Source organism: Pristiophorus japonicus, chromosome 1, assembly GCF_044704955.1.
Source record: "Pristiophorus japonicus isolate sPriJap1 chromosome 1, sPriJap1.hap1, whole genome shotgun sequence".
Classification (NCBI taxonomy): domain Eukaryota; kingdom Metazoa; phylum Chordata; class Chondrichthyes; family Pristiophoridae; genus Pristiophorus; species Pristiophorus japonicus.
Window position 1 is genome coordinate 46,727,072 of NC_091977.1, and position 19,467 is coordinate 46,746,538.

At 42.2% G+C, this 19,467-nt stretch overlaps 1 protein-coding gene across 27 annotated transcripts in view; it reads right to left on the minus strand.

The window, feature by feature from the left end:
• Positions 1-19,467, minus strand: part of sorbs2b (sorbin and SH3 domain containing 2b) — a 344,867-nt gene that overhangs the window by 224,825 nt on the left and 100,575 nt on the right. For 2 of the 27 annotated variants that reach the window (XR_011593123.1, XR_011593101.1), the window contains exon 1: positions 18,798-18,949. The exons of 23 other annotated variants lie outside the window; for them this stretch is intronic. The gene's annotated coding sequence lies outside the window, so the exon portion shown is untranslated. Of the gene's footprint in view, positions 1-17,393; positions 17,449-18,797; positions 18,950-19,467 lie in introns of those variants that run through there. 2 more of the 27 variants (XR_011593095.1, XR_011593124.1) reach the window with 2 other exon arrangements.

Sequence of the window (19,467 nt, forward strand, 5' to 3'; positions counted from 1 at the left end):
AGAGTGTTTGAAGACCAGAACCTCAAATCTGGCACCAAGCTCATGGTCGACAGGGCTGTAGCGATACCCGCCCTCCTGTAAGGCTCAGAGACATGGACTATGTACAGTAGACACCTCAAACTGCTGGAGAAGTATCACCAGTGCTGCCTCCGCAAGATCCTACAAATCCACTGGGAGGATAGGCACACCAATGTCAGTGTTCTCGCTCAGGCCAACATCCCCAGCATCGAAGCACAGACCACACTCGACCAGCTCCGTTGGGCGGGCCACATCGTCTGCTCTACTTGGAACTCCTACACGGCAAGCGAGCCCCAGGTGGGCAGAGGAAACGTTTCAAGGACACCTTCATAGCCTGCTTGATAAAGTGCAACATCCTCACCAGCACCTGGGAATCCCTGGCCAAGACCGCCCGAGGTGGAGGAAGAGTACCTCAAATTTCGAAGCAGAGAGCAACCAGAAAACAAGCACAGACAGTGGAAGGAGCGTGCAGCAAACCAGACTCCCCACCCACCCTTTCCTTCAACGACTGTCTTTCCCATTTGTGACAGAGACTGTAATTCCCGTATTGGACTGCACAGTCACCTGAGAACTCTCTTTTAGAGTGGAAGCAAGTCTTCCTCGGTTTTGAGGGACTGCCTATAATGATGATGGTTAAAGCACTATATAAATGTAAGTTGGTACAGCTATCTTTAATGCTGCTTACATTTTGGGTCTTTTTTCCCTTTTTTATCCTAGATACTTTGGCTTCTGTATCTTAGATTACTCATATAGGTGAGTTCTTGCTCCCCTTACCTTCGAGATCACCTTCACTGGCTTTGTGCTTCCACAGGACTTTTCATACATTTTCAAAAAGTAGCAGAGTCTAAATTACAAAGACATGGGGCAGGAGTGCGATTTTAAACCTACTCACTGGAAACCGGGCAGTTAAAAATCGCCCAGGTTACTTACTCACCCTTGAGCACCCTGCATCCCATGAACCGAGATTTTGGTGACGTCCTTCTGTAAATATATAGTTCAGGGTCCGATGATGTCATCGGGCCCTGGCTGCAATTGTACCTCAGGCCTGAGTGGGGAAGCTGTTATGACTTTCCTGCCCAGTTTGAGAGCGTCGGGACCTGCCAGGAACATGAAAAAGCTCAAACAGGCAAATTTTATAATTTTCTTTGTACTGCTCCGAGCCCCACAAGGAGAGTTTAGCCCTCCCCTATCCCGGACTCCATCTTTCCCTTCCATGAGACTACCTTGGAACCACCTTCCCCACACTTTCCCAAGTCCCAACAGGCAGCCTGGGCCACCGATTTCCCAGACTAAGAAAATCTGACAAATGTAACGGTATTCTGTTGATTTAACTAATTTAATACCTAACTTTATCAAATAATACAAAGGGAAGATACTGGAAATAAACCGATCAGCCAGTGCCTGTAAAGAGAGAGAGAGGGGAAAAACATTCGGAATCAGTTTTATTTATTTTTATCTTTACAAAGTAATATTTGTTGACAACTTCCCTCAGGAAAATGAGTGAAAACAATTCTGAATCATGCTTTGATTATTCTTTTGCTCATATTCCATGATTGCATAAAGCTATACTACTGCCACTCAACTTGATTTTTAATAATATGGACCGATTTTAGGTGTAAAATATATTCACGAGTTAACTTTTTAAACAGAGTCCTATTATATATTTTCTTTATACCGTACGTTAATCATTAATTTTACAAACTTAAATAATAATTAAAAAGTTCAGGTAAATTTATCATTCCAGAAGGCTGTTGTAATACCTGTGTCACACAGCTGGTGTCCTGTGATGTGTTGAGTGGTATTCATGGTGTAGAGTGGTAGAAAATAGTGAGCAATGCTTTTAAAAAAAATAACAGTGATCTTCAAGAACATAATATAAGAAATAGGAACAGGAGTAGGCCATACGGCCCCTCGAGCCTGCTTCGCCATTTAATAAGATCATGGACTGATCTGATCATGGACTGATCTGATCAGCTCCATTTCCCCACCCACTCCCCATAACCTCTTATCTTCTTATTGTTTAAGAAACTGTCTATTTCTGTCTTAAATTTATTCAATGTCCCAGCTTCCACAGCTCTCTGAGGCAGCAAATTCCATAGATTTACAACCCTCAGAGAAGAAATTTCTCATCTCAGTTTTAAATGGGCGGCCCCTTATTCTAAGATCAAGTCCTCTAGTTCTAGTCTCCCCCATCAGTGGAAACATCCTCTCTGCATCCTCCTTGTCAAGCCCCCTCATAATCTTATACGTTTCGATAAGATCACCTCTCATTCTTCTGAATTCCAATGAGTACAGGCCCAACCTACTCAACCTTTCCTCATAAGTCAACCCCCTCATCCCCAGAATCAACCGAGTGAACCTTCTCTGAACTGCCTCCAAAGCAAGTATATCCCTTCGTAAATTATGGAAACCAAAACTGCACGCAGTATTCCAGGTGTGACCTCACCAATAACCTGTATAGCTGTAGCAAGACTTCGCTGCTTTTATACTCCATCCCCTTTGCAATAAAGGCCAAGATTCCATTGGCCTTCCTGATCACTTGCTGTACCTGCATACTAACCTTTAGTGTTTCATGCACAAGTACTCCCAGGTCCCGCTATACTGCAGCACTTTGCAATCTTTCTCCATTTAAATAATAACTTGCTCTTTGATTTTTTTCTGCCAAAGTGCATGACCTCACACTTTCCAACATTATACTCCATCTGCCAAATTTTTGCCCACTCACTTAGCCTGTCTATGTCCTTTTGCAGATTTTTTGTGTCCTCCTCACACATTGCTTTTCCCCCCATCTTTGTATCGTCAGCAAACTTGGCTACGTTACACTCAGTCCCTTCTTCCAAGTCGTTAATGTAGATAAGAAGTGACTATTGCAGCAAGAATTCAATCATTCTAATTTGTAGAAAATGCTCAGGGAATCATTTGAAAAACTTCAGCATTGAGGATTCAGAAGCAAGCATCAGGAAACAGACAAATATCACAAAAATTAAAAATGTTCTGATTTAAGAAATCAATCATCATAAATTCTTAAGTAATATGTGATTTGAAGCTTTATGCAAGAGATTACGGTGTTTCCACAAGGCATTTACTGTATTTCATGGAGAGTGCCTCAGCACATCACAGTCTCACTAATAGAACTCTTCTTTTAAAAAAAGTTAATTTGAAAATAAAGTTTATGTAACAAACATTCTGAACTCATCACATCAGATGGACTCATCATCATAGGCAGTCCCTCGAACGAGGATGACTTGCTTCCACGAGTTCACAGATGTTTCAATGAAGGACCTGCTGTTCCAGTCCTGAACTCCAATTGAGGGGATGGAAGATGTCTGTGCGTGGATTTTTTTTTTTTATAAAACATGTGGTGACCGTTGCACACCAGCCACCACACGGGCTTGACAGAGCTAGGATGACTGGAGACCTGCTCTGCTGCACGGACCTAGTGCGCACACATATCGCAGTGTCGGCTGGCCCGTACTGCCCCTGGGCTCTCGCCTCTTCTGGACCCCGTACCCTCATTCGCCGCACCTCCGCCACGATCACTCGCCGCTCCTGCACCACCATCCCTCACTGCTCCTCCGCCACAAAAACACTCGCCGCACCTCCGCCATGATCTCCTGCTGCACCTCCGCACCAAACATTCGCCGAACCTCCATCACGGTCACCCACCACATCTCAGCCACGATCCCTCATCACTCCTCCGCCCTGATCACTCGTCGCAAGTCCGCCATGACCTTCCATGCTCCTCTGCTGTACCAGGGACCCACCGATGCTCCTGCCCATGCTCCAAACGGTGACCTGGGTCCTGATGATGTCACCCAGTCACCCACCTCGAAGCCGTCGCATATTTGTGTCAGCTCGCGCTGAAAACTGTAGTGGCTCGCTCCAGCTCTTTATAGCCCCGACCTGCGGAGATGTTCTCTCACCCTATGTGCACCCCTATTTAAATTAAATGGCTCCACTAATTAATTTTTAAATACACACCAAACATTATGAAGACTAGTGGGATTTTTTTTCCAGTAGGATATGATTTATATTCCATTCATAGCACGGACTATTACTTGCTGGTAACTTCATAGCTGGCGAATTATCAAGTCAGTGGAGTTGTGGAGGATATCGACCATCCTACACAGGGTTGCATATAAATGATATATTGTAACCTGTGAGGATACAGGGGTCAGGCTGTGACTGGGAACAGAGCTATAAGGACCAGCTCAGCTGGCTGCAGTGGATGCAGTTGGCATTGTGCAGGGGTGGGGCCTTCACCAACCTAAATCAGGTCTGGGAGCTCAAACTGCCGAGAGGCATGAGCGCAGGGGAGAGACATAGTGATGCGGCAGCACAACGCGACACGTCTGCTTCACGCTGACGTCATCAGCGCGGCGCTTAGGACTGGTCGGGGCGGTGGACTCGCTGCAAGGGCACTTCTGCCCCTCAGCTGCCATGACTTCCACCAAAAAAAACTGCAGCGTGCCGAATATCGACGGCATCTACTCCGCACGGGTTGGGGCAGAGAAAAATGTCAAAAAAGGGAGGGTGCGTCCCGTTTCGGGCGGAGGTCAATTTCTTCCCCCCTTTGTTTGTGTCGACATCAAAATTAAGTTGAATGCATTTTGGGGACGGTTTCATTTTAAATGTATATAGTCTAACAGACCGGGGAATAAAAAATAACAGACTGCGGAATTATATCCCTCCATTATCACATTTCCCTACAAGGTGCAAGTTGCAATGGCACTCTCAGGATGCCCATAGGTTTCAAAGGCACGTTCATAACTTGAAATGATCTGCAAATACAATATTGATTAGTTAGCTTTTGTTCTGTCTGGAGATCAGCATTGATTTTGACGGGCTGAGAATAGAACGTGGGAAAAAAAAATGGACAATAATATTGGCCATCAATGATGTGGAACAACAATGGGAAACATTTAAAATGGTGTTCAACAGAGTGCAGGAAAAATATATACCACTAAAAACAAGAACAAGCTAAACACGACTGAGACACTATGGATGAATAAAGCCATAAGGGAAAATTGAGGTTAAGGAAAGAAGCATACATTAAGAACATGGACAGCATGAAGGGAAAATACAAAAGGGCTGGATTTTTGGGTCGTTTGCAATCCGGGTTGCAACGGAGGTTTTGACCCTCCATGGCGAAAAATGGGGCGGTGAGCTCGTGTGTGTCCGGGCAAGATCCTCGGGTTGGGTTTTGTGGCACGCTTTGAAGCACCGCCGGGGAGAGCTGCACCGGGTATGCAACGGCTCTCCTTGTGACACCAACAGAGGTTTCGACTCGCACCCGACCCGTATGTCCCGAAACGCGCCCCGCGATGACCGCCAGGGAAAACACAGCGGTTCAGCCCTGCCGGCGATGGTGAGGTAGATAAACTGCAAAAAAGGCAAGTTCCAGTTTTTATTCTTTTTAATTTTTTTGCAGCAATTGATGTTGTAAGCGTGTTGACAATGTTTTTTTGAATGTTTGTGTATTTTTTTCCCCCCTCCCAAGGCTTTTCTTGGGACGCTCCCGGCCCCGCACCTTAGTTGGCGAGGTTCCCCTTTTTGCGCTGTGAAAGTCGTACATCGCCTCCGTTTGCACTGCGCACGGTGCAGGGCCCAAATTACAAAAACTACTCTACACAGCGCAAGCATTAATCGGGCTGGAAATGTCCCGCCCCGCCTCAGTTTTTGTCCCGAAAACAACAAAGCCGAAAATCTAGCCCATTGAGATTGGGAAAGAAGTCAAACAAAAGGCAAAGAGGAACTATGAACTTAAATTATCAAGGAACATACAATGAAACAGCAAAAGATTTTACAGGCACATCAATAAAAAAAAGGAAGGTTGGGATAGGAATAGGGTTAGGGTTGGACAGGATAAGACTACAGGCAGTAATAGAAAGGTTGCAGAAATATTAGTTGATTACTTTTCCTCAGTATTTACTAGGGAGATAGAAACGGTGGTCATGACATTGGATGAGGAGATTAGTAATGAGATAAGTTCAGTTAAAGTAAAAAAAGGGGTATACTAAATAAACTAATCAAACTCAAAAGAGGAAAAAAGCCCTGGTCCGGCTGGATTACATCCGCACATTTCAAACGAATCTAGGGAAGAGATAGCAGAGGCATTACTACACATATTTAATAATTCATTAGAAAAAGGTGTAATACCTCATCATAATCATCATCATAGGCAGTCCCTCGTTATCAAGGAAGACTTGTTTCCATTCTTAACATGAGTTCTTATGTGGCTGTACAGTCCAATACAAGAACCACAGTCTCCGTCACCGGTGGGACAGACAGTCGTTGAGGGAAGGGGTGGGTGGGACTGGTTTGCCACACGTTCTTTCCGCTGCCTGCATTTGATTTCTGCGTGCTCTCGGCGACGAGACTTGCGGTGCTCAGCGCCCTGCCGGATGCGCTTCCTCCACTTAGGGCGGTCTTTGGCCAGGGATTTCCAGGTGTCGGTGGGGGTGTTGCATTTTATCAGGGAGGCTTTGAGGGTGTCCTTGTAACGTTTTCGCTGCCCACCTTTGGCTCGTTTGCCGTGAATGAGTTCCGAGTAGAGCGCTTGCTTTGGGATTCTCGTGTCAGGCATGCGAACTATGTGGCTGCCATCGGAGCTGATCAAGTGTGGTCAGTGCTTCAATGGTGGGGATGCTGGCCTGGTCGAGGACGCTAACGTTGGTGCGCCTGTCCTCCCAGGGGATTTATAGGATCTTGCGGAGACATCGTTGGTGGTATTTCTCCAAGAGATGTCTACTATACATGGTCCATGTTTGAACTATACAGGAGGGCGAGTATTACTACAGCCCTGAAGACCATGAGCTTGGTGGCAGTTTTAAGGGACTGGTCTTCAAACACTCTTTTCCTCAGGTGGCCGAAGGCTGCGCTGGCGCACTGGAGGCGGTGTTGGATCTCGTCAATGCCTGCTCTTGTTGATAGGAGGCTCCTGATATATGGGAAGTGGTCCACGTTGTGCAGGGCCGCGCCGTGGATCTTGATGACTGGGGGACAGTGCTGTGTGGTAAGGACAGGCTGGTGGAGGACCTTTGTCTTGCTGATGTTTAGCGTAAGGTCCATGCTTTCTTACGCCTCAGTAAATACGTCGACTATGTCCTGGAGTTCAGCCTCTGTATGCACGCAGACGTCGTCCGCGTACTGTAGCTCGTCGACAGAGGTTGGGGTGGTCTTGGACCTGGCCTGGTGACGGCAAAGATTGAACAGCTTACCACTGGTTCTGTAGTTTAGTTCCACTCCAGTGGGGAGCTTGTCGGCTGTGAGGTGGAACATGGCAGCGAGGAAGAATTGTACCAGAGAACTAGCAGCGAGGAAATGTAGTACCAAAGGACTGACAGATAGCTAACATAATACCTATATTTAAGAAGGGAGATAGGACATGTACAGAGGACTATAGACGAGTCAGCTTAACATTGCTGGTAGGAAAAATAATGGAATGCCTACTAAAGGAGAAAATAGAAGAACATTTAGAAGCCAAAAATATAATAATGAATTGTCAGCACAGATTTCAAAGGGGAAAGTCTTGCTTGACCAACCTCATTGAATTTTTTGAAGAGGTAACAGAGAGAATAGACAAGGGCTGAGGGGTGACCTGATTGAGGTCTTTAAAATTATGAAGGGTTTCGATAGAATAGATACAGAGAGAGTGTTTCCACTTGTGGGAAGAGCATAACTAGAGACCATCAGTATAAGATAGTCATCAAGAAATCAAAGAGAATTCAGAAGAAACTTCTTTAGTCAGAGAGTGGTGAGAATGTGGAACTCACTACCACAGGGAGTAGTTGAAGTGAATAGTATAGCTGCATTTAAGGGGATGCTAGACAAGCATATTGAGGGAGAAGGGAATAGAGGGTTATGCTGATAGATTTAGATGAGGAAAGACGGGAGGAGGTTCGAGTGGAGCATAAACACCGGTATGGACTGGTTGGGCCGAATGACCCGTTTCTGTGCCATATATCTTATGTAACTCTCTGAATGCAAAATTTGCGTACTCCACATACAATATTGCATTATAAAAGTCCTGCAAAAGACTGCTTCATCCAAGTCTTGTCACTTACTATTCTGAAAAGGGTATTTTAACTCTGTGAATTGATTTGCTCTTTTGTTTTTAAGTATCATAGTTTGAGCAACTTGTATTTTTACTGCAGGTGTGTATTATTCTACTGACACCAAGCCAAAGAGGCAGATATTAGGACAGGTGACCAAAGGCTTGGTTAAAGAGGTAGGTTTTAAGAAGCATCTTAATGGTAGGCAAGGTTCAGGGAGGGAATTCTAGAGTTTAGGTCCACGACAGCTGATGACATGGTCGCCAATAGTGGGGTGAAGGGAGCGGGGGATGCACAAGAGGCCAGAGTTGGAGGAACGTAGAGTTCTCAGAGGGTTGTAGGGCTGGAGGAGGTTAGAGATAGGGAGGAAAGAGACCATGGAGGGATTTGAACATGAGAATGAGAATTTTAAAATCGAGGCATTGCTGAACCGGTAGCCAATGTAGGTCAGCAAGCACAGTGTGAATTGGGGGAAATCGGACTTGGAGAGAGTTAGGATATGGGCAGCAGAGTTTTGGATGAACCCAAGTTTATGGAGGATAGAAGATGGGAGGCCGGCCAGGAGACCATTGGAATAGTTGAGTCCCGATAACAAAAGCATGAATGAATGTTTCAGCGGCAGATGGGCTGAGGCAGGATGGAGACGGGCGATATTACGGAGTGGAAGTTAGCAGCCTTGGTGATGGAGGATATAGGATCTGAAGCTCACCTCAGGACCAAATAGGACACAGGGATTGCGAACAGTCTGGTTCAGCTTGAGACAGTGACCAGAGACGGGGAAGAAATCAGTGGCGAGGGAGTTTGTGACACGGGCCGATGACAATAGCTTTGTGGCGGGGACCACAGACAATGCATTTGGTCTTCAGTGTTTAACTGGAAAAAATTGTGGTTCATCCAGGACTGGATGTTGGATGAACAATTTCAGCGGAGTTTAGAACAAGTTGAGTTTATGATTGGAAATGGGAGGCCAACAAGGAAAGCGTTAGAATAGTCGACTCTGGAGGTTACAAAGGCGGTCGACGGGCTGAGATAGCAGCAAAGGCATGCAAGGTTACAAAGTTGGAAACGAGTGGTCCTTGCAATGGAGATGATACAGGGTCTGAAGCTCAGATCAAAGTGAGGATAGCCTTCACTTTTGGGGTGAGGAATAGTTTTCATTTTTAAACAGCATGACATTTTATTGAAGGAGATTGACACAAGGTTTAATTCTCGATTTAGTTGTGCAATAGTCTGGACCATAAAGACCACCATGGTAGTTTCAGCAGCAGACCAGCCATATTCCCTGCACATCATTAAAACAACATAAATTTGATGCGTGAATATTCAGGTTTATATATTCTGGCTAATTGTAAGCGTATGGTGATGATATCACCACCTGTTCAGTTTCATCAAGTGCACTATTTTGATAAAGATACAGCATATGTTATTGTGACAAGATGTCCCCTTTAATTGCAACCTTTTTGTGGAATGAACAGAATACAAACAGGCTCGTGCCCATGAGTTTTATTCTAAAAGTCTTGGCATTGGCACCAACCTAACCCTGTCTTCATTACCTTTAGATTATTAGATAAATGAACATTTCATTAAAATTCATTTCTATAGGTTTTCACAAATCCTCTCTGAAAAATCTGCAGTTAAAATTCCCTTGCCCTGGATTTTAAGTGCCAACATGTTTATGTGCTGTTCGTTGAGAGGTCAAGTACATAGCTCACTTGCTAGCTTTTTTTTTAAATTCCCTGCTGATAAACTGTTAAAATGCACTTTGTAAATAAGCCCTACATCTAAAATCCTCGTAAATCTTTGTCACATAAGCTGAACTACTAAGTTGCGCTAAATGTGTTTTCATAAATAATGTTTGTAATGAAAGGCAGATTATAATATTATGTTACAAGGCACCAGACTTGAGGCGACACGACAGCTGACTAGCACTCAGAGTCAGGCTGATCTACAGCATGTGTAATGCATGTTTCACTCTACCAAAGCATCTGAAATCTCCCTTGGTTAGTACACCGATAGCATCAGTGCTCCTGGCAAGACACACCATTCATTGGCTTTGACATCAGACTTGCATATTGTCAACTGCATGATTTCCATTTGATTCATCAAAAGGACGTTATTAGCAGCAGCTTGCCACTGCTTCTAATCTGCTCTTTATGCAGAGTGGCCACTTTATTATAGAACAGCGACGCTTATATTTACTGCATGTGCTGACAGGATCTGATGAATCAATAGCTAGATTGATCTAATGAGAAGTAAGGATCAATGAAGTAATCACATATGAAGAGAAGAGAAAGTTAACATGCAGGTACAGCAAGCAAGCAAGCAAGAAAATGGTACATTGGCCTTTATTCCAAGAGAATTTGAATACAAGAGCAAAGATGTCTTACTGCGATTATATCGGGCCCTGGTGAGACCACAGGTGGAGTACTGTGTACAGTTTTGGTCTCCTTACCTAAGGAAGGATATACCTGCCATAGAGGGAGTGCAACGAAGGTTCACTAGACTGATTCTTGGGATGGGGGAGATTGGCCTACAAGGGGAGATTGAGTAGAAAAGCAAAATACTGCAAGATTGAGTAGAAAAACAAAAATCGAGTAGCCTTGGTCTATATTCTCTAGAGTTTCGAAGGAGAGGTGATTTCATTGAAACATACAAAATTCTTACAGGATTTAACAGGATAGATAAGGGAGGATCTTTCTCCTGGCTGGGGAGTCTAGAACGAGGGATCATAATCTCAGAATAAGGGATTGGCCATTTAGGACTTAGATGAGAAGATATTTATTTCCAAATTTCCAAATAATCTTCGGAATTCTCTACCCCAGAGGGCTGTGGAGGCTCAGTTGTTGAGTATATTCAAGACAGAGATCGACAGATTTTTGGATATTAAGGGAATCAAGGGATATGGGGATAGTGCAGGAAAGCGGAGTTGAGGTAGAAGATCAGCCATGATCTCATTGAATGGTGGAGCAGGCTTGAGGGGCCGAATGGCCTACTCCTAAATTCTTATGTTATTAGGTGAACCAAAAGGGTCAGATTTCTTTAACCATAGCATTGGTAAATGGATGTGTGTCTGTCCATTTTAACTGGTACATTTATCTTGGATGTGGCTTCTATCTGCTAGCCACAGGTTTGCAACAACTGGTCTAATGACTGTGGTATTTGCACCGCTCCAGTTCATGCACAAGGTCGAACTACTGAGCCTCAATCCATAAGGCAACACTTTTAAGACTGACACAGAAAAATATTACACATTCCTCACAGGGTTCAACAGTAAAAAGCTTCCTAGAAATGTTTGCTAAAATGTGATAAAGATCATTTGTTTCTTCTCAATCCTCTTACCCACCCAGTTCTAAGACATCTTTATTGTGATTAATGGGAATTTAGGGATTCTTGCTTTTATTATCAGAGATCAAACTGTGAGAAGTGGTTAAAGTTTTGAGCATAAAGGGATTCTCCAGGTTTTTAAACGACCCAAATCAGACGCTTGCATAATAATCACCACTGCCATTGTTAAAAGCCTCAATTGTCAGTGATCCAGCCGCATAATTACTGAGGCAAAAATATTGAATTATGACCAAAAATTTAAACAGCTTCCAGAATAAGGTCAAAGCAAAGATAATCATTATAACTGACTGCAATGAGCAGTTACAATGAGGAAAAAAAAAATGCAGATGCATTTCAGAATCAAGCCCCATGAATCATGACAAAAAAGATTCAAGATGTTTTTCAGATTTGCTTCCCTCCCCTACGTGCACACATTGATAAAACTCACAGCTCTGAACAATGATAAAGCTGTACACATTCTGGCCTCTGAGTGCCTTATCGTCTCCTCACTGTCGGCAATAAATTACATTTTGCATTTGTGTGGTTTTCGATGAATGAAAGATGAAGTTTCAGCAAAGGTTTCAGTCAAAACAAACAAAAGCTGATTTGCCCATAAACTACCAGCAAATACTTGGTTCTGTAATAGAGCATTATATACTTTACCATTTGAGGGCTAGCTTGGCTAATGCGAGTTAGTTGTAATTTTCAAAACTGGTTAAGGGAGGCATTTTAAAATGATTGCAATAACTATTGCCATTTTGAAGATTATATGAATCTATTATCTCTTACCATTTTGTCACTGACTATGTGTAGAAGTCAGCTGTGAAGTCATGTAATTACAAATGGATAAGGTGAATGGCACAGATGAAATGGAACACTTTCTGTTACTCTAAAGTGCAAATTAAAAGAGCTTCGCCTTACAATCAAGAGGCAATTAAAAATAGATGGTCACCAGGCAACCAATGCACACAGAAGGACCAGAAATCATGACCACGGGCCCGAAATTGGTGAAAGCTAAGTTCCGCCCAAAGGGCGGCTGAGATCCTGACAGTACTTTGGGCGGAAGTTTCATGGAAAAATCTGGGAAAGACCACTCGGCAACAAAATTGGGACTTACGCGCCAAATCTGGGAGGCAAAGTACCGCCGAGGACTGAGCTGGGCCCAGGGAGGGGGGAACTGGGCAAATAAAACATTTTCACAACATTAAAGAAAACACACTCGAAATCTTTCAGGGGACCCCATCCTCCTAAATCCCTAAAAAAAAAATAAAGGAAAGAAGTGGACTAACCTTTTTTTGCAGGTCTTCTTACTTACCGTTGAGGTTAGACCTGTAAACCACTCGGCGGACTTTTCCCCTGCTGGACCGCCTGGACCAAACTGGCAGCTCAGCGGGCAGGAAGATTCTTCTGGGCGGCACACTCCGGTACACGCCAGCGGACGCTACCCAGCGGGCCTCTCTCCTAGCCGGCAGGAGGACTCCACCAAAGTCGCTCAAAAGAGAGACCGCCCAGAAACCAGGGAGACTGCCGACGGTAAGTCCACCAATTTCGGGCCCAATATTCTCGACAACAGAAGCAGAAGCCAAAATTATTGCTCTTCAAAAGTGAAACTTTATTTAGCCTTTAACCTCAGAACAAAATCAAATTGTGCAAATATTTCCAACAAATCTAGAGAGAATTCATTTTTAAAACAGTTTACGTGAACAACTAAAATGCTGCAATAGTGATCCTGTGCAGTCACCACACAGCTTAAAAACAGCACAAAAGGAATTGTATTTGATTAAGGGCTTCAGAAGATACCAGAAACAAATCATTAGAGTCATTCCCTGCAAGTGTACATCTGCTAAACCAAGATAAGTCAGATATGTCAACCTTAGTCTGACAGATAATTTGCTTCAGGGACCAGACAAACTGCAGGAAAACCTGTTCTTTTTCACTACAGCTGCCCGTAATAATTTAGCATGAATAAGATGGTTTCATTAATTAGAATAAGAGTTGATAAATCTCCATGAAAATAAAAAGGAAAATGTTGAAAAACATAGAAGTTATTATATTTATGAAGGAAAGGGCACGGTCTGTGCTCGGTGACAAGGTCGATCACTATCCTTAGTCCATTGTATTGCTGAGTATTAGAATATCCAGTCTAAGGATTCAATATTGATTTATTGCAATATTTATGTTCTTAATCCATCAGCTGGAAACTGGAATTTTCAGCATTGAACAAATCTGTGGCAATGCTAATTTTTCTTTGTGAAGAGGATCATACTAAATATATTCAAAAAGGAGTTAGATGTAGTCCATACTACTAGGGGGATCAAGGGGTATGGCGAGAAAGCAGGAATGGGGTACTGAAGTTGCATGTTCAGCCATGAACTCATTGAATGGCGGTGCAGGCTCGAAGGGCCGAATGGCCTACTCCTGCACCTATTTTCTATGTTTCTATGTTTCTATAACTATACTCCTGTACATACCTGCTATGAGAAGCTTTCATGGCCATTCCCATTGGGTGTGCAACCATTGAAAACCAATTTAATTCCTGCTGTGGAAGTATCGCTGATTTTCAAGCTAATAAACTCATCACAATTTAGTTCACAAGTGAATTTAATGTACTGAAAAGCAACTGACGTTCTATTGCTACTGAGCAAATGGTTTCTAGGCAACGCTCCTGGAATGGGAACAGAACTGTCGGGCGTTTTTATTAGAACACAACTTACCTCTTATTATTGCTAGCGAGTTAATGATCAACCACAGCTAAAGCAGTTCTTTCTGCAAATGTGGATTAAAACAGCACAATATAGTCATCAAAAAAAAATCTATAGAGCACTGTCTTTTGCATCTAGGCCATTAGTTTCACATACCCGAGAGGTCTGCTACAACGAGTGAGAACATTTCTAACCAATATGAAACAATTGCAATTATGATAGACATGATCCTATATATAAATCCTAGTGTTCTCCTGATAACAACTTCGGGGGGGAAATTTAATTTAAATAGAAAATAAAAACATTTTCTTCTTCAAAATTGTAACCATGTTTGAGAACATGCATTACATCTGGTTGTATTGTTCTGTTATCCAATTTCCTAAAGAATAGCTGCAAAAACTGAAACAAAGTTTTTTTTGGAGATATGTTATTATGGAGGGAGGACTGCAGTCCTTGGGACTAGAACATTTTCTATATGGTATTTAGTGACCGCACCACAAAAGCATTCATAGGTCAGGTATGACACGGGTCAAATGTAGTGCAAGGCTGCGTTGCCTAACAAGTACTTCGACCCCAGCCTCCCCACTGCAACAGTGTGGTATTTCCAATCCTGCAATTTCAGTGCTTTCTGTGCGCCTGACCTCTCAAAGCGAGACTTTTCATCTATTGCTAAACATTGACAAATTTGAGAGTCGGCTGGTGCTACAGGAACTTTAATGGCTGACAGAAGGAAGATTGTGATATGAATTGCCTTCTATCTCAGGCTTCAGTGACGAGAAGTGTCCGTGGCTGCAAGATGTTTTGTAATACAATTTATTGGGATATTATATAGTGTGACCAAACTGTTTTTGAATTATTGATGAAAGAGTTAATCTTGGATAGTCACTTGAATGAGCTAGCCCCACAGCTTTTCGTTTCAACCAGATCCCTTCCTTCAGAAAGAGAGCGGTTGTTAATTTATCCCTACCTTTCACTATCACTCAAAGATCAAACTAATGTTCCGTGCCCACTCCTCTTCTACTTCAGCTGTACCACTGAGGACAACTGTGGAATATATGGCAAAGCCAAGACTTTGACTCGGTCTTGCCCACCTAGTTACTGTATACGTCAATTCTAGTTTCAGTGGTCATAAAAACTCATGGAATATTTAATTAATTTGAGGAACATGACCACTTCAAGCAGTTCATCGGTTGGTACCTACTGCTAGTCAAGGGGCGGTTCATATGAACAAAAGAAAAGATGGACAGGCGGTGCATCGAGCCTGTTCCAAACAGTCATGATGCTGGCAAGTCTCCAGTTAGCCCTCTAACCAGTAGGCTCTGGCTTTGAATATAAGAACACAAAAAATAGGAGCAGGAGTGGGCCATTGGCCCCTCAAGCCTGCTCCAGCATTCAATAAGCTCATGCATTGTGAGTAATGGATTCCTTACGTCAGGTAGTGAATGGTTCTGTTCAGTCACAACCAGTGCAATTTGCTTCCTACATTCTCCCACTTTTATTAGTTTTTCATTCAAAATTAGAATCGTGCTGGAAGCAACAGCTGCCAAGTGATGCAGTAACACTACAGACAGCTTCAAACAAGAGCGGTGCTATAGCTGCTTTAGAATTAATTTTTCAGATGAAAATCTTAAGAGAAACCTACCATCAGGAGTTATTTAACGATATGTTACTCTATGTTTCACCTGGTTTTTCCACCCTCTGACGGTTGTCAGGGCTCTGCCCTCCTACAGCAGAGATCTGCTGCCAATTCAGTGCTTGAACCAACCTCTAGGTGTGGAAAAGTGGCAAAGGGGAGGCACTCTTAATCGTTGCCTCTCAGTGCTTGGCATTTCACCATGGTAATAGGACCAACACTGGCAGCTCACTACATCTCCAATACTCTGACACAGTATGTTGGTATGCACACCAAAATGCTGCTGACTTGGAGATTTATTTTAAGTAATATCATAATAATTACACTGCATGGTCTGGAGTTTGCCGGGGAGGAAACTCTCCTGCATATTAATTAAGGACTGAATCCCTCTTTTAAGGGCCTTGCAATATATGGAAGGGGTACTGGAGGCTCCTGAGCCCTCCTAGCACCATGTTTTTCTTTTGTATTTAGATGGGAGAGAGTTGCAGGAGCACAACTTGAACTACACTGAAATTATTTGTACCATACTTTGCTATACCGATAGGTCCAGCACTAGATATCGATCTACCTTTATTGTTGACGCGCTCTCTCGCTTTGTAGTTGAATCTAAAATAAATAAAATCTGATTTCATTGGAAAAAAATGAATGTGCTCTAAAACAAATGTTTAATTTGCCTGCCTGGTTAAATGCTAAATGTTAAATAGCCTGGAAAACGAGGAACTGGATGGTACAGTGAGCTGGCATACTGTCCTTACACTACTAAGAACTGGGTATGAATCCAGCCCAGTTGAATGCAACACTGCTCTCCTCATTTTGTTGGTCATCAGGGCAATACGGAATATGTCTGGATCATGTCAATCCAGAATTGGAGATGGACGCACAGAACAAAACTGCCCATAATTAGGTCCCTAAATTGGCAGTGTCACTCAGGGTGCCAAGCATGGGAAATAGAAATGCCACACTGGTGCAACAGGGGATATTCCTGCGAGATTGATTCTGGAGTCGGTTGTGTTATACCTGACCCGAGTACACTTGTTGCGGATAGTGCTGCTTGAAATGAGAAGCATTTTTGACAGCCCTCCTAAAGATGGCCTCAAAATTTATTAAAAATGTGTAAAACACAATACAAGGGAAAAGAAGTTGCAGACCTCACTCATAAAGAACAGGAACTCCTCTTATTTGGCGACAGCTTAGACACGAGAAGTTTCTTATTTTCAGTGTTCAAATTCAAAAACCCAATTTCTTACAACCAACACCCAAGTGTCAACAGATCAGTTAAAATATGAATTAATTATATGTTTGAGGAATAAAAATTAAGAAAATAGACTCATCATATCTCACCAGTTGTTAAAAATCTCAAAGAGCTCAACGGTACATAAATCAAGGCAAATTTGCCTCTCTTTGTGCCTGGGGCTGTTGGATGGTGAATACTGGAAAATCTGCCCACCTGATGTTTCATCCATTAACTGAAGTGTGCTCCTCCCTGCCTGATTTCCCTTCAACTGCTGTGGCCAGGCAGTCCAATAGCCCCAGGTGCAGAAACAGGAAAATCTGCCCTATAATTTTTAGACAGAAAGTTCTTTACAATGGTCAAATTTAAGAAAATTCTCTGCACAATGTCTCAAATAAAACATTTTCTTCACATTTTTAGCACCTACTTACAGCTGCAGCAATAAAGGTCTGGATTATTTTGGACAGGCAATTACTTCCCAGTCTTCTGTTTGTATCCTGAGGTACTGTATGTGCACAACTTATGTATCTAATCACTTACTAAACTCAGTAAGTGGCAACATGCTCCTAAATTCTTGTTTCATGCCATCATGCCTAAGCTGCGTGTATGCATTTTCACATACAATTGGAGAACAGAAAATATTATAAACCCAATGTTATGTCTGTTCCTTTGAATGAAGCATGAATATCTCCTTCAATTAAAAGAGTATTCCAGAGTACAACATGCTTATCTTACCTTTATTTTAAAATATTCAGATACAAAATCCAAGTCCTTAATTATTATTTTTAAATTAACCACTAATCATGATGTGACTGCCTTCCAGTAAGATAGATCATAGATGTTCTGAAGGATGACATTCAGTGGGTTGAAGGGCCCTTTTCATTCCAAACTACCTTGTGATCCAGGCCACTTTCATCTCTGAAATGTGGAATGGAAATATAATGCACCGAAATAGAGGACTACTATACAGTCGCGATATAACGGACCCGAGTTAGGTTACAAAATATCATGTCTTTGCTCCCGAGCCTGGGAACACCTAGCACTTAGAGGGTAGTTTAGGAGAATGTGACACGTGCTTTTTAAAAATAAATTGTCTTATTATTTAAGAAGAGAAATGTAATCCATGAATTTGGCACATAAATACTTGAACATAAAGCCAATTTAGAGGCGTATCCTGAATATTCAGTTAATATATAACAGGAAGGATAGAACGAGAGAGAAAAATAATGTTCAATACACATTTGACACAATGCTCTGGATACAAAATTGGAAAGCTTATATTTCTTAATGCTTACACATCTGTACATTTGAATTTAATGTTGTTTATCAATTCATTGCCAGGAAATAAATTCCTGTTTGGCCGAACCTCGTACACGTGTGAACAGAAAATACAATGAACACACTTGTACTCGTTGAAGGATCTGCTTCACTCCAATTTGCATTTATAATAAATCTTTAGTTGATCAGTCACAAATTAATAGCCAGCCAATGTACTTGAGGAGAGGACAGAGCAGAAATGCAAATGGCAGGTTACATAGTATAACAAACAGAGAACTTTCGGCAGGGATGAGGAATATATAGATATAATTTGAACAATAAAAAGTTACACACACATTTACTTTGTTATAGATATAAATTATAATACACTTATGGGAGAAAAAAAAACTAAAATCAGTAAAACACTCCAAGCTTGCTGTCAAAAGATTCCCTTTGTACACTTGTACATTGTAGAATTAATGACAGTTGGAATAAATTATGGTTTTAAATCAAACATCTGTGTTAATAGTATAGTTGAAAGGTTTAGTACAGTACTGAAGTATTTTCAGCTTGTTTACCTGAGTACTGCGTTGACTACAAATGAATCCTATTCAGCACACGGGTATAATGAACGAAAGTAGAGCCAGTGAGCAAAAGACATTCCACAGGAATGAAATCGGTGTACAGGTTTAACCAACCGTGCATTTGTGCTTCACATTTGCAGTGCCAGTGCATTACCCGAAGACAATCCCTCTCACATGAGCCTGCATTCCAGTCAGCTACAAGCCGAGAAACATTTGAGCCTAATTGGAGGTAATGAATTTACAGCAGTTTTTTTTTCCGTGTTGCAACGTCAGAGATGAAAGCACATAATATTTGCAAATAGCAGAGTTCAGCACTGGCATGCTGTAAACAGCATTTCATGCTGAAGAATTTTAATGTTAGTTAATGAATAAAAGTAGCAATAAATGAAAAAAAGAAAGAATTTTGCTGTATATTAAATACATTGAAACCACAGTTACGGTATTGATTTTCATTTGGGCGCAACAGGTCCAAATGGAAAAGTTGATTTTAAAAAGCTGTAAAAGAAAAAGTATTTATTTATATATTATAAGTACTGTCAAAAGAAGAAACATCAACATATAGCGATAGAGAGAAAAGCTACAAATGTTGGAATTCTGAAATAAAAATGGAAGGTGCTGGATAAACACAGCAAGTAAGAACAGAGTTCTGATGAAAGAACATTCA